Below are 14,955 nucleotides of genomic sequence, written 5' to 3'. Positions count from 1 at the left end.
ATCTCACTTCATATTCACAATTTGGGCCCCCCATGTTCTCTCCATCCAGCTCTATTCCTAAAGAATCCTTCCACCAACTCAGAGCCCATGTAGCCCAAGGATCATTCCCCAACTGTTCCTGCTCACTCAATGCAAGGTCGGTAGAGGAAGGGTAGACACTTTGGTGCCTGGAAGGCCCAGGCCAAATCAGGGCTCTCTGGCTCTGAAATAAATGGTAGTAGGACAGCCACTTACACCACCTGAGCCCTGTCCCCTCATTTATAAAAATGAAGGCCATCATAATTCCCTCTATGTGGCAAGAGATTATAGAAGATAAAATTGCAAGCCTGTGCTGATAGATAAGAGGCAACCAATTCATCTTAGCTCCTCTCCATTTTGAAAACTTCCACAGCAGTGGTTCTGAGTTTATGCCTTCAAACTGATTGCACAGCTTTTACAACTCACAGTGCCCAGGCTTCACCCCACATCAATCGAATAGGGAAGCCTAGGCAGAGTTAGGGACCAGGGCTCTACAGTCTGGGGATGCTGGAGACAAAACCTGCATTCTCAGTGCCAGTCCCACATTTCTCCCCCTTGGTCACGCCCTGTCTCACAGTGTTGCGTGTTTCATTGTAACTCATCACCTTAACAATTCCTGCATGTGACAGATGCTTATTACGTGCTTACTATACATGTGATCATACAAAATGAAAATGTAAACTTCAACTTACTAAAAGGCTTATCCAACTAGGGCCAGGACTAAGGTGAGGCAAGAGAAGACCCTGGTATAGTATTTAAGGAAGTCAATCTCAGGGTTGTATAAGTCCTAAGTCTGTACTTGCATGACAGGGCATCCTTCCTTTAAAAGGATGCCCTGGTGCCTCATTTGCCTTACCTTATGCACTCCCAGGACCCCAGTGGCAGAGGCAGCCACCAGCTCTGCACTGACTTCTCTGCATGAAATTCATATCCTCAGGTTTTACTTACTTGTGGTACTGGTTTAACAGGTTTGGCCATTAAGCCTCCAATTTACACCATGTTAGGAAGCAGGGGCAGAGCAAATTCAAAGGCAAAGTCAGGAGTTAACAAACCACAGCTCTGCTTTCTTTAAAAGATGAGACAAAACTGGCCTAGAGCCTTCCGGGAAATGCTCCTTGATGGTCTTGTCATATATAGAGTGGATCTGCCACTGATTCACGGAGAAATCAAAGAACATCAGGAAATTCTTTACTCAGCCCCATTAGTCCATGTGGTCAGTTAACAAGGAATAGAATACTGGCACATAAGACAGGGGGCTTGGTGGTCCAAAGTCCACACTGCCAAATGAGGAAGGGAGAATGGACACAAATGGCATCCCAAGCTTCTCAGCAACCAAGAAAGGACAGTAGTCAAAAATTTCCACTATCACCAGGTCAAAGTTCTCATTCTTTAAAGAATTCATAGTATCACTTCTCCTTAGAAAATGACTGCACTGAAGCCCTAGTTGCTCCAAAATAGTTAAAACATGTTCAAATGTGCTTCTGTAAGAAAAATAAATAAATGATAAATATTCATTGGAAGTGTTAATATCACAATACATAAAAGAATCTTGGTCCACTGACAGATGAATGGATAAAGAAGATGCGTTATACATATACAATGGACTATTATTCCACCATAAAAAAGAATGAAGTAATGTCATTTGCAGCAAGATGGATGGACCTTGAGATTATCATACTAAGTGAAGTAAGTCAGACAAAGACAAATATCATATGATATCACTTTTATGTGGAATCTTAAACAATGATACAGATGAACTTATTTACAAAACAGAAATAGACTCACAGACATAGAAAACAAACTTATGGTTACCAAAGGGGAAAGCAGGGGAAGGGCTAAATTGGAAATTTGGGATTAACAGATACATGTTACTATATATAAAATAGATAACAGAGGTCTACTCTATAGCACAGGAAACTATATTCAATATCTTGTAATAAGCTATAATGGAAAAGAATCTGAAAAAGAATATATATATATATATATATATATGTATATATACACATATATATGTATAACTGAACTGAATCACTTTGCTGAATACCTGAAACACTGTAAATCAACTATACGTCAATTAAAAAAAAAAGAATCTTGGGATACAAAGAAAATACTCCAGGTAGGTAAGACCACACCCAACAGCAGCCATCCTATTCTACCACTGTCCATAAATATGTACCTTAGTCACTCTGGGCAGATGTTCTGCTCTTGAGAGTGTTCCCTTCCTCCCCTCTCTCTTTCCTCACTGCTCCAAATCCCCAGCACTCTCTAGGCCAGTTCTTAGAAAACATATCTTTGAACTCTCAATTCCTGAAATCCATGGGCACAGATGAATTATGTTAACTGAAAATGAATTGCCATCATTGGGGCTTCTGCTCTGGGAGCCTTCTTTGACCATAGCAGACCTCATAGATCTCTTTCTACTTGATAAATTCTGAGACACTTTCCTTAAACTTCACTTCCATACTGAACTTTTATGAGTGGTTTTCTTGTTTACTTAGCAAAACAGTGGAAGTCACTTGATGACACAATCCCATAAATATTGACAATATAGGCTATTTTTTAAATTACTGTGTATTCACATATGACAGATTTCCTCACCCAAGGGATTATTTGATCATATTAGAACAAAATCTCAGCTAGAAATGGGAATTCTACCTTTCTATGCCCAGAGGTTAAACAAAGGAAAAAAAACCTGGTTCTGAAACATATGATTAGCCTTTCCACTTCAATGCAGGCTAAGGTATACAGAGAAGATAATGGCAAAGCTTTCTGACATGTAATTAAGACATTGCCTATGAGATTATTCCAGGAACCTATCTTCTTGCAATGCTTTCCCATCACTGCCTATATAGATTATGACCCTAGTTCCTGTTTGTACAACATACGGGGAAATAGGATATCCATCTGCACTCTAAGATACTAGAGGTAATAAGTGAAAGGGCTCAAGACATCAGAGACCTCCTGGCTGCATGGAGGACCAAGAGAATCGGTACCCTGGCATAGTTATAACTGTCCACCATTGCACCATTGTGCCCCAGGTAGAGATTGTACAGAGGCTGAGAAGTCATTAGCAATATACATATCTCTGCCTGATCTTCAGGGTTAACTTCAAGTCACGCAATGAAAGTGATTGGCTCAAATCATGCCCTACTGTGTTTTAAAGATTTCATGTAACAAAGGAGTGGTTACTAAAACTTTTGGATAACTTCATTAATGCTGTAAAAATTCCTAGAATATAATTTGTTAATCATAGTTAAAGTTAAGCTAACAAATAGAAAAATATCAAGAATGCATGGTTACCTATATCTGTCCTCAAAAAATATGAAATTAGGGGAGAATAGACAAAGCATATACTTAAAATGTATAACTAACGTCGCAAGACAATACAGACTAAGTATCAGATGAGTAGGTTACGTCAGACCTATCCCAGAGGGACTATGGTCTTCCAGTTTCAGTGAGGAAAGGATGTTTTATGGAAATAGTCAGATTTAAGCAGTACCTTTATTAGTAAATAGATTTTCAGGAAGAAAAGAGGGGACTAGTCCTCTGTAATTAATCCAGATAGGCATGGATTTCTGTCTTTTCACTTCTATGGCTATGAGTAAGGAGTTATGTGTTCTTTCCCATTCCAGATGAAGCAAAAGGAGTCAGCTTCATGTCTTATTTTGCACAAGGTTGATTGCATTTTCAAAGGACTTTACATGGCCAGAAGCTGAACTTCTACAAAATCATTGTTTAAAAGTCTTCTCCATTAATAAATACATGTGAGGAGAAAGGAAAAAAATAAATGGAAAGGTGTCTTTGATTTCCCTACCAACAGTGAGAGGTTGAGGTACCTATGCTTCTGTGTTGGGGAGATTATAGACAAAGATTGTAAGTGAAGTGTTGCAAGGAAGTCCCAGAAGAAACTACCTCCCAGTTGCTACAGGAATACCTTCATGCTTATAGTAGAAGAGAGAAAGGACAGAGCAAGGGAAAGCCTCCAATGGCTGGAATGGAGGATTTGGTGTGAAATACTTGTTTACCCAACTATCATCATCATTCATCCCTCTCTCCCTCCCCCTCTCCATCCATCCAACCATCCCTTTATCACATCCTCAGTCCAAGCATCCACCCATTCACTTATATTACCAAAATTGTGACTCTTTAGTTCAAATAATTAAAAAAATTACCTGCCCTCAAAAGTTTCTTCCATAAAGAAATGAAAAGACTTCTTAAATTCTTTGTTATAGTCTTCAGGTAGAAACCAGTTAATAACTTTGTATGATTTCTCCTCCTCTTTAAAACCTAAGAAACACCAATGGGTTAAATGTTAAATGTGTCACACAACATGGATTAACATTAGAATAGTGATACCAACATTCGATTGTGTCTTTTGAATTATTTTTGTTCCATTTGGTTGCTTTCTTGTTCAATCTTGTATACTGAGAGTATTTCTTGAGAACCTTCAGGAATGCTTTTTAGTTTAAATTATGGAAACTTCCATTTAAAGCTTTAATTGAATGTATAGCTATTTGTCTCATTTTCTTGCTGAGAAAATAAAGTTAATTAGTTTAAGATAATTTGTCAAGGTTGATTCCAGAGTCTCTGCTCTTTCTGTTTTAGACAAATTCAACTTCATTATTTAAAGTGATATATCCAAATAGTTTGTGATTCAGTAGAAAGTACTGAATGGCTTAATTAACATGGTAGTCTTCTGCACCTCTACGTACCAACTTGGCTTCTCCTCGATTATCCATGAGTTTGATGTTTGATGCTGATGTTTGACTGCTAGCAGGCTTCAAGTCCTATCTCCCACTCCCTCTTCTGTGCATTACCAGGGCAAACTGGTAAGAAAGTCTGCATGCTCCCTCCCGTGGCCCTAAGTGGGAGTTTCAAACCATGCAAGTCAGGCCCATGAGGTGGAACCCTCACCACATCCCTACCGCCTGCCCACAATAAAAATTCAAGCTAGTCATCCCTCCCTACTCTCGATAGCCACTTTTCAGGGGCTTGGGAACCTGTCCTGTTCTTTCAAAAAGTCCTTATTATTTGAGTAATAATCCTTCCATACTCTTCTTAATGCATTTGTGCCTACATCAGTCATGACATCCAACCAAATTGTGCATAGTGACTGGGAACAGCTTATTGTATGGTCCCACACATTACAGCTCCCATATCCAACCTCAGTGAAATGACTGACTCTATCCAAGGATCTACTAGAAAATACTTGGCAGTCATAGATTTGGCTAATACTTTCTGTTCAGTACCTATTTTACCAGGCTCTCAACTGCAGTTTGCCTTCACCTTGGAAGAGGCACAGTATACCTCTAACTGGTTGCCAATGGGGCATTTCAACAGATCTACCATTGCCCACAATCTTTGTTGGCAAAATATTAACCACATCCAACATTCCCCAGGAGCATAGGTATTAATTACATTAAGGACATCCTCCTTCAAGGAGATTCATTTCACACACTCATTCAAGGCAGAAACATTCTCAAAGTAGTTCACATGAAGGCATGTGCCATGGTCTCTACACAAAGCTCAAGATCCAGTACCTAAGTGAAATTCCCGGGAAAGATTTGGTCAGTCTAAGGTTTTTCTATCACTGACATTGTCAAGAAACAACTATTGACACCATAATATTTCAACAGGTCCAATATCTTTTAGTTCTTTTGTATTCTGGAGACAACATATTTCTCATTTATATGTTTTACTTAAGTCCATGTATGCTCATTGCTTGAAAATCAGCCCACTTTGGATAGGGTCCCAAATAACAAAACATCTAGAATCTGTCCAAATCACAATACAATAGGTACTGTAATTAGTGCTCCTCAAAATTGCCTTTAGCAACCTGCTCTCCTGCCTCCTGGAGTGACCTGACCACCTATGATCGCTGCATGGGTTTCCTATTGTTGCTGCAAAGATTTACTGTAAACTTAGTGGCAAAAAAAAGCTAGCTTATTATCTTACAGTTCTGGATATCAGAAGTCCAAAATGGGTCTTATCTGAGTAAAAGCAAGGTGTGGGCTGGCCTGCATTCCTTCTGGAGGCTCAAGGGGACAATCGTTTTCTTGCCTCTTCCAGCTTTTAGTGTCTGCCTGCATTCCTTGGCTCATAGCCTCCTTCTAATTGGCAATCACATCACTCTGACTTTTCCTTCCACCATCACATTCCTTCTGTTACTCTCCTGTTATCTTCTTTCATTTAGAAGAACTCTTGTAATTACACTGACTCCACCTGGATAATCCAGGATAATCTCCCCGTCTCAAGATCCTTATATCAATCACATCTGCAAAGTCCCTTTGTAAGACTTTGTAAGGTAGAATATTCACTGGTTCCAAGAATTAGAACGTGGATATCTCTGTGGGGGGGGCATTATCTGCCTATTATTATGTTCTGCTCTCTGCACCTCAAACACTCATGTACATCCCACATGCAAAATGCATTCCCCCCATCTCAACATCCCAAAAGGTCTCAAACCGTTACACTACCGACTCATAGTTCAGAATCTCATCTAAATATCATTAGCTCAAATGTCCCAAATTATAACATCCAAATAATTTAATAAGTATGGGTGAGAGTCTGGGTATGATCAATCCAGAGGCAAAATTTCTCTCCATCTGTGGACCTATGAAATCAGGAAACAAGTTTTCTGCTTCCAAGAAACAATAGTGGGGCAGGTATATGACACTGGTTACTGATTTTATTAATCTAAATGGAACAAAGTGGAAGGAAAACATCAGTCACTGGTCATAAGAAATTCTGACATCCAAATAGGCCAACTAATATTGTTGGCCTATTTGGATGTCAAAATTTCTTATTAAGGACTGGAAACAATCCTCTGCGATTTGAAACTCAGCCCTGTGAGATTGAAGTTCTAACCTCTGGGCTTACTGCTTCATCCTCAGAGTTCCTCTTTGTTCTCCATAAAAGTTATCATGCCCTGGGGTCCCACATGGGGAAGATGAATCCCCTTAGCTGGTTTGAAAACCAGTGGGACTTACCAGAGGGCTGTAAGAAACCAAGCCTTCACTTATGAAGAGTGTCTACACGCTTGCTCACTCCGAGGAACAAAGCAGAGGAAGCAGATTGAAACTCTTGGGGATCTGACCGGTTTCCTGGGACCAGCCCAGTGCACACCAGGCCCACACTAGGCTTCTGCTCCAGTGCGGTCCCCACTAGAGTGAAGGCTGCTATTGCCGAGGAGAGTGTGCACTTTGGGGGAACGAAGCGGCTCAGACACAGCCCTGCATCTGAACAGGGCAAGGGCAGCCATTGCCCTTGGAGGCAGTCCTCACTTGCGGAGTTTTAAAGTCTGCATTTCCACTAACAGTGTGTTCAAGGCAATCTAGGCTTTTTCTATCATGTCCTCAATATTCTTTCAGCCTCTATCAATAACCCAATTGTGATTCCACATAATGATTGGCGCTTATGAATCCACAAGTATGGTTATTAGAGATCTTTGCTTCTTCAGTGCCACTGATGTTATTTCTTCACTAAAGTTGTTAATAAATAAGCAAGATGGGTGTGTTCAAATTAATAGTTAATAAATGGTTCAAATATTCCATACACTGAAATGAGCATCAGGTCAGAAATAATAACCTAATCATGTATTTTCCTGATTTGCAGACACCTAGCCTAGCTCTTCTAATGAAGTAAAGAATGAATATGCTGTTTCAAAGCCTCAGGAATGCCGATGATTAGGGAATATTGAAAGAAACCCTAGCCACTTAAACCTGGAACCTAAGAATAAGACTGAATGGATCTAAAAACTCCCTGAATTGTTTATAGATTTTGATGTACATATATTTGTTAAAGGGGTAGAAGCTAAGTTCAGTAGTTTCTCAAAGTTCACGCCAAACGTATTTTTAATCTAAAATTTTAATTTAATTTAAAATTTTCATTAGATTAAATTACAATTTTAAAAATTAAATCTTAATATAGTACAGCTATTTCATCTGATCTGCTATCAAGGAAAGTGCAAAAGGACACGCATATAAAAGATGCTCAGTGAAGCATATAGAACTTAATCTAGAAGGTGATTAGAATGGTTTTAAGTAGGGACTCAAACAGATATTTGTACACCAATGTTCATCGCAGCATTACTAACATATCCAAAAGGTGGAAACAACAGAAATGTCCATCAACAAATGAATAGACGAATAAAATATGGTATATACATTCAATAAAATGTTATTCAGACTTAAAAAGGAAGAAAATCCTGATACATACTCCAACATGAATGAGTCTAAAAGACATTATGCTAAGTGAAATGTGCAAGATACAAAAGACAAATATTGTATGATTCCAGCTATATAAGGTATCTAGAATAGTCAAATTACTAGAGAAGTAATGTAGAATAGTGTTTACCAGGGACTGGGGCAATGGGTAATGAGCAGTTATTTTTAATGGGTACAGAGTTCTAGTCTGTAATGATAAAAAAGTTCTGGAGGTGGATGGCAGAGATAGTTGCACAACCATGTGAATGTACTTAGAGTCACTAAACTCTATACAAAAATGGTTACAGTGGTCAATTTCATATAATGTATATTTTATCACAATAAAAAACATAAAAGAAATTTCGACAGAAAAAGAATTATTTTAAAACAATCTGAACAATTACAAAGCCTGAAGTCACCTTCAAAGTTTTATAATTTCTCACAGTTTTGTTCTTCAAAGAGTCCGCTTAATACTGCATTTTTTTTTTTCTTAAATCAAAGCCTCAGCAATACTTCAGAATGAGCAATCCAGAGCTTAAAGTCCTAAATCCACCCAACACATTTATTAACCTGCCCTGTGACCCTGAATAAATTGTTCAAGTTCTTAGGGCTGCTGCTTCCTTTCCTGTCAATAGAGAGGAGTTGCTAAGATTTAGGAGCTCATTCTAGCTAAACTCTTTGGATTTAGGCACTTCCTACGTCAGTATGTACAAACTCACGGGCAGTCACTAATTTTCAAGAAAACAAGATTATCTCAATGGTAGATTCTGATCTTAGTTGCATAAATAAGGGACCTCCTGAGAAAACTTCCTTAAATTTCAGATACCATAAGACCATTTCAGATACACATCTGTTCAACAGGTTTTCAAGCCAAGTTATAAAGTAGCATTACCAAAATGGTCTGTGGTAATGTGTGGAGGGCTGCTTGAGATGGAGTGGAAGTCAGGTACAGGAGGAGAACATAGAACTACAGAGCATGGAGTCCTGGTGGAAAGAGCCAAGAAGTTTTCCTACACCTTACATAGACACACACACAAACACACACATGCACACACTCACCCTTTTCATTCTTCCAGTCCAGTTACATTTGAAGAAACTATTTGAAAAGACCCTCTATGCAAAAGGCATTGCTGTTCCTTGCCTGGAACACACCCAATCAAGAATTAGCAGGGGGCTTCCCTGGTGACACAGTGGTTGAGAGTCCGCCTGCCGATGCAGGGGACACGGGTTCGTGCCCTGGTCTGGGAGGATCCCACATGCCGCGGAGCGGCTGGGCCCGTGAGCCATGGCTGCTGAGCCTGCGCGTCCGGAGCCTGTGCTCCACAACGGGAGAGGCCACAGCAGTGAGAGGCCCGCGTACCGCAAAAAAAAAAAAAAAAAAAAAAAAAAGAATTAGCGGGGAAGATATCTGGTGGCAATAAATTTCCTCTCTGGAGAAGCATGGTGACATTACGACCATGATCTTGAAGAATCTGAGAGACCCGATTCATCAGTAGAAAATGGCTTCCACCTAGGAACAGTGCACAACTTCATTTTTGTAATGATGAGAGTAGAGATTCTAAGATTGATGGGCTGACAAATCCAGGAGAGGAGCGGTAGGGAAGCAGAAAGTTGCCAGGGAGTAGAGGAAATGAGCGTCATCAGTCAGTCTCTCCAGCTCATTCTGAGTAAGCCCTAGCCCACTCACCCAGAGCCTGCTGGCCCAGCTCCTTGACAAGTGGCAAAGCTCCATCAAAGATTTCCTCTTGTGACTCTGGCTCCATGTCAGTGTGATAAGCTTCTTGGTGCTTAGGCCCTAAGGAGTTCCTGATCCTAAGGTACATACTGCATTTTAGCCGGGGACGTACGGAGACACCATGTCCTAAAGAAATAACTGCACTGGTGGAAATTGTGGCATGGTGCCGTGCATGTGAGTGTGAAGGGGTCCTGATGGACAAGCAATCAGAGCTATTTCTGGGATCCTTCCCTTTGGAAAGTATGCAAGAGTAGGAACCAGAAATATGGGTGCTTGAATAAGAGTCCAAGAAGCAACCACTGCAGCAGAAGGACGTGGGGCTATCAGTTGGAGCCAAAATGCTTGCGGTCCAAATATATTTGGCAGAAAGTTTCTCAGTTGGGGCCTGAATGTTTCACATCCATTAAGACTTGGGGATAGAGTTGCAGGATAACTGTGGGGTCCATGGGATGGGCCTGCAGGATCCTATATGCACGAGTGGCTGGGACATCGTCTATCCGAGGACAATCCTGGGATCCTAAGGAAGCATAAGCTCAATCCTTGGGAGAGGGGCAGCTCCATCTCACTGAGGTCTCCTCTTCGAACCGGCACCAACACAGGGACTTTGCTTGAATCTAAGGGTCTCAGCAGCAGAGAAAGCTAAACCAGGAGAGAAATTAATGGCAAATGGCAAGGGTTTGGAGACTGGGGTTAGAGGGATGGAGTACCTACCCTGCCCCGCACCTACCCGCACAAATGGCTCCCCCCTTTTCATCCGCCGGCCAGGGTAACAAACCTGCTCCAGACTGGAAAAACACACGACTCTCTCACCAAGTGCTGTTTGCCTGTCTCTGGATCTTTGGCCAAACACTTACCCACCAGGGACAGAGTTAGGATTTTGGCAGCCTCTGAGAGCAGGAGGCCAGGCAGTAGGAATCGGGCTAGAAGCAGCGCCTGCTGCCCTGCCATCCTTGCTCCTGTAGAAGCTGCGGGGCCGAGACCCCTGCCCCGCCCCCGCCTAGGGGACCTGATGCGCTGGCAGTGAAGGAAAGGTGCTGGCTGGGGGCCTGGGGAGAAATAAGAGAGTGGTTCTGCCCGTCTTCCGTTCTGTTTGTCCTCTCTCACCCTTGGGCCCCTCCTCCCTCTGTGAGGAAACCATTAGACAGTCTTTCCTCACCCTCCCTAACCTTGGCAGCAGAAAGGAGGGGTTAGTCAGCTGATCCAGCGCTGTTCACATCATCTCCGCCCTCCCTGCCTGGGAGATACTCTGAACCAGGAACGGTAGAGACGTTTAGAAATCACGTGGATGACAACTCTACCTCCAGGTGACTTGGACCCATCTCAGTTTTATGGACCCTTCCCCAAACTTATGGTACTCCACCTAACCGCTCTAATACTTCATACTGCTGTATCCACGCTCCATTTCCCCAGGTACCTGCTTAAAATCTCTGCTAGTGTAGCAAACTCAAGACCTCCCTAAGCAAATCCCCAAGGGAACTTGACCTACCATTCCTGGATTATAGCTCTGATGGCCTTTTAAAAGGAGGTAATTTATTCATGAAGAGGTGCTAGAGTCCTAACTCTGAAGTCCAAGTCTTCACCCGGAGGACCGAACCTCTAAAGCTGAGACTCTAATTCTGAATGAGCCTCATAAAATAGGACTAGGGATCATTCCACTGTCTCCCTAGGTACAAGTTGAGGCCATCCTGTAATTCTGCCGCCTTGTAATGTTAACCCTGGGAAGGACAGGGCGTGCAAACCCCAGAAGTCACCTTTGCATTTTCTATCCTCAAAACAAGACTGGCTTCGGTGTGGGGTTTTAGTGCAACTCTGAAACAGGCAGAAAAAGACCTCAATGACCGGAAACCAGAAAATTCCTAGAAGAAAACATAGGCAGTAAGCTCCTTGATATAGGTCTTGGTGATGATTTTTTTGGATTTGACACCCAAAGAAAAGCAACAAAAGCAAAAATAAATCTAATCAAACTTACAGTCTTTTGCATAGCAAAGGAACCCATCAACAAAATGAATCATAACTCACCAAAACAATACAGTAAAAATGAAGTACCATATGATCTCCTCAATAGATGCAGAAAAAATCTTTGTTTTATTGACAAAACTCAATACCCTTTTATGATAGAAACTCTCAGCATAACTAGCAATAAAAAGTAATTTCTTCAATGTGATAAAAGGCATATATTTTTTAAAATCTTGGTCTATAACCATACTTAATTGTGAAACATTCAACTTTTTCCATCTAAGGAACAAAGCAGAAATGCCTGCTCTTACTATTTTTATTCAACAACATGGTAGAAACTCTAGCCAGTTCATAAATGAATGAATGAGTGAATGAATGAATGAATTGGGAAGGAAGAAGAAAACTGATATTGTCAGAGACACTGTTGTGTACATAGAAAACCCTTATGGAAGCTACAAAAAGTCCCAATAGAATAAGTCAGTTCATCAAAATTGCAGGACTCAAGGTTTATATATAAAAATCAGTTGTATTTCTATCTAATAGCAAAAACTAATGGAAATTGAAATATAAAATCTTTACATGCCTAAGATTAAATCTAGCCAAAAAAAAAAAAAAAAAACAGTCCATGACCTCTACACTCTATAAAGCATTACCGAAATCAAAAGATGTACAATGCTAATGGCTCTGAAAGCTCAAAATTGTTAAGATCTCTATTCTCCCGAAACTGGTCTATAAATCCAACACACACACACACACACACACACACACACACACACACACACACACACACACACAATCCCAGCAAGCTGCTTTGAAGACAAAAGAACTAAATATTTATATTTTTAAAAAGATCATAATCCCCTAAAACATCTATGCACAAACTTTAATTCAAGATGGATCATGGGCCTAAATGTAAAATATAAAACTATAAAACCTATAGAAAAAGCATAGGAGAATACCCTTCTGATCTGGAGATAGCAAAGATTTCTTAAGTAATAAACAAAAAAACTGATAAACCAGGGTTCATCAAACATAAATGCTTCTGTTCATCAAAAGACTAGTAAGAAAAAAGACAGGCAATCCATGGAAGATCTCTATCCATAACATAAAAAGAACTTCTACAAAACTATAATAAAAAGACAAACAACCTAACTAAAAACTGGGCTATTTTGTTTGTTTTGTTTGTTTTTGTTTTATAAGGCAAAGGGGAAGGAAAGAGGTAGACTAACATGACCTCCTCTTTTTTTTTTTTTTTTTTGCGGTATGTGGGCCTCTCACTGTTGTGGCCTCTCCCGCTGCAGAGCACAGGCTCTGGATGCGCAGGCTCAGCGGCCATGGCTCACGGGCCCGGCCGCTCCACGGCATGTGGGATCTTCCCGGACCGGGGCACGAACCCGTGTCCCCTGCATCGGCAGGCGGGACTCTCAACCACTGTGCCACCAGGGAAGCCCATGACCTCCTCTTTGATAAAGGTTTCTGGAGCTGAGTGTGTGGACCTGAGTAGGATCTGAGAGATAGAACTCAAAAAAAAAAAAAGGGGGGGCGGCTAAAGATGAACAGACATTTCAAAAAGGAAGATATAAAAACAGCTATTAACACCTGAAAAAATGTTTAACATCATTGGAGATGAAGGAAATGAAAACTGAAACTAGAGGTACCATTTCACCCTCACCAGAACGGTTAAAATTAAAAAGGCTGACAACACCAAATGTTGGTAAGGATGTGTACGTAGCCAAAGGTTGGAGGACTATTTAGCAATTTCTTTAAGTGATAAACCCGCATTTACCCATTTCCTTGTTTTTGTCTTTGCTACAATTCTCTCTGGGGCTTAGAGTGTTCCTGCTTTCTTCCTTCTTCCCCTCTTCTAAATTGTACCCATCATTTAATGGTCTTCCTGCTCTGGGAGATGTTACAGGGTCTCATGAACACAAGTGAAGGAACAGCAATTTTTGTTTTTATTTGATAAACGACTCTGAAAGCTGTGTGCCAGTGACATCTGCCACTCTCTTGCTTTCAACTATTGGGCCAACAGATGTCTTCACATTCCATTGGCAGCAAATCCTTCAAAAAAGTCACTGTTGTCTGGGGCTCCTGTTTAAGAGGCAGTGAATGAGGACTTTGTATTTTTCTTCACCCCTAAGGGCCTCTTCTGTGATGCAGATTCTGAAAATCCTGCTGAGGATTACTATTCTGTGTCAGCTTTTACTTGTGGTTTTACTTTGTTTTATTGGGGCTTCATTTTCTTTTAATAATGTTTAAACATTAGAGCATTTGACAAATGCCCCACCTAAGGTATTCTACACTTATGATCTCAGGACGCAGCAAACTGGCTGAAAAGTGAGATTCTCACTTCCCAAGCCCAGGAATCAGTCAACTGATGAACTGAATGATCAGCAATCGACTATGACCACTTTTGCTAAAGAGAAGGCCCGACACTTAGAGAAAACCCTGAGGAGACAGCCCTGCCCTGGCTCTCTGGTAAGAGATGTTGGGGGAGATAGAGACATGGCTTGTGAAGGGTAGAGTCTCTACTTTGTGGGCTATAATCCCTGGGGGCCTTTACAGTTACATCTATGCCTGGACTTCACCATAAATCATTTACATAAGACATTCTGAAATGGGACCCAGACATAAGTATGCTTTCAAAGTTCCTCGGGTGATTCTAATATGAAGCCAGGGTTGAGAGTAACTGTTCTGGAGGGAGAGAGAAGGCAAATATGCATGTACCCTAACATAAGTACACAGGGTATATCACCATTCACATATATTTAAATGGTTCAAGTACATTTACAATTGGTTCAGGAGAAAGAAGAAGATGGAACGAACTAATGTTGGGACAAAAGTTGTTAAAATTTCTGTTTCAAAAAGAAATCCTTCCTTTGAGGATAATTACTGATAATTATTGGGAGCAAGTAAGAGGAAGCTGGCTTGTCATTTCAGCAGAGGGACAGGTAGGGTAGGCTTCTTCCAAAAGAACACGAGGTTATGAGGGGAGAATAAATGTGACCAAATGCATAGTCAGTTTAGGCTATAGTAGGTTTG

At 40.8% G+C, this 14,955-nt stretch overlaps 1 pseudogene across 1 annotated transcript in view; it reads right to left on the bottom strand.

The window, feature by feature from the left end:
• LOC307051920 (UDP-glucuronosyltransferase 3A1-like) overlaps window positions 1-10,932 on the bottom strand; it is a 28,117-nt pseudogene extending 17,185 nt beyond the window's left edge. Inside the window, exons 1-4 of the transcript in view lie at window positions 10,812-10,932; window positions 9,631-9,732; window positions 4,191-4,305; window positions 963-1,499 (exon numbers count right to left, since the gene is read on the bottom strand). The product of the transcript in view is annotated as a UDP-glucuronosyltransferase 3A1-like (transcript). The remainder of the gene's footprint in view (window positions 1-962; window positions 1,500-4,190; window positions 4,306-9,630; window positions 9,733-10,811) is intronic.
• Window positions 10,933-14,955: the final 4,023 nt, after the last annotated feature.

The sequence above is a fragment of the Hyperoodon ampullatus genome, assembly GCF_949752795.1.
Source record: "Hyperoodon ampullatus genome assembly, chromosome: 4".
NCBI classification, from domain to species: Eukaryota; Metazoa; Chordata; class Mammalia; order Artiodactyla; family Ziphiidae; genus Hyperoodon; species Hyperoodon ampullatus.
Note: the sequence above shows the minus strand (reverse complement) of the source record. Positions and strands in the feature narration are given on the sequence as shown.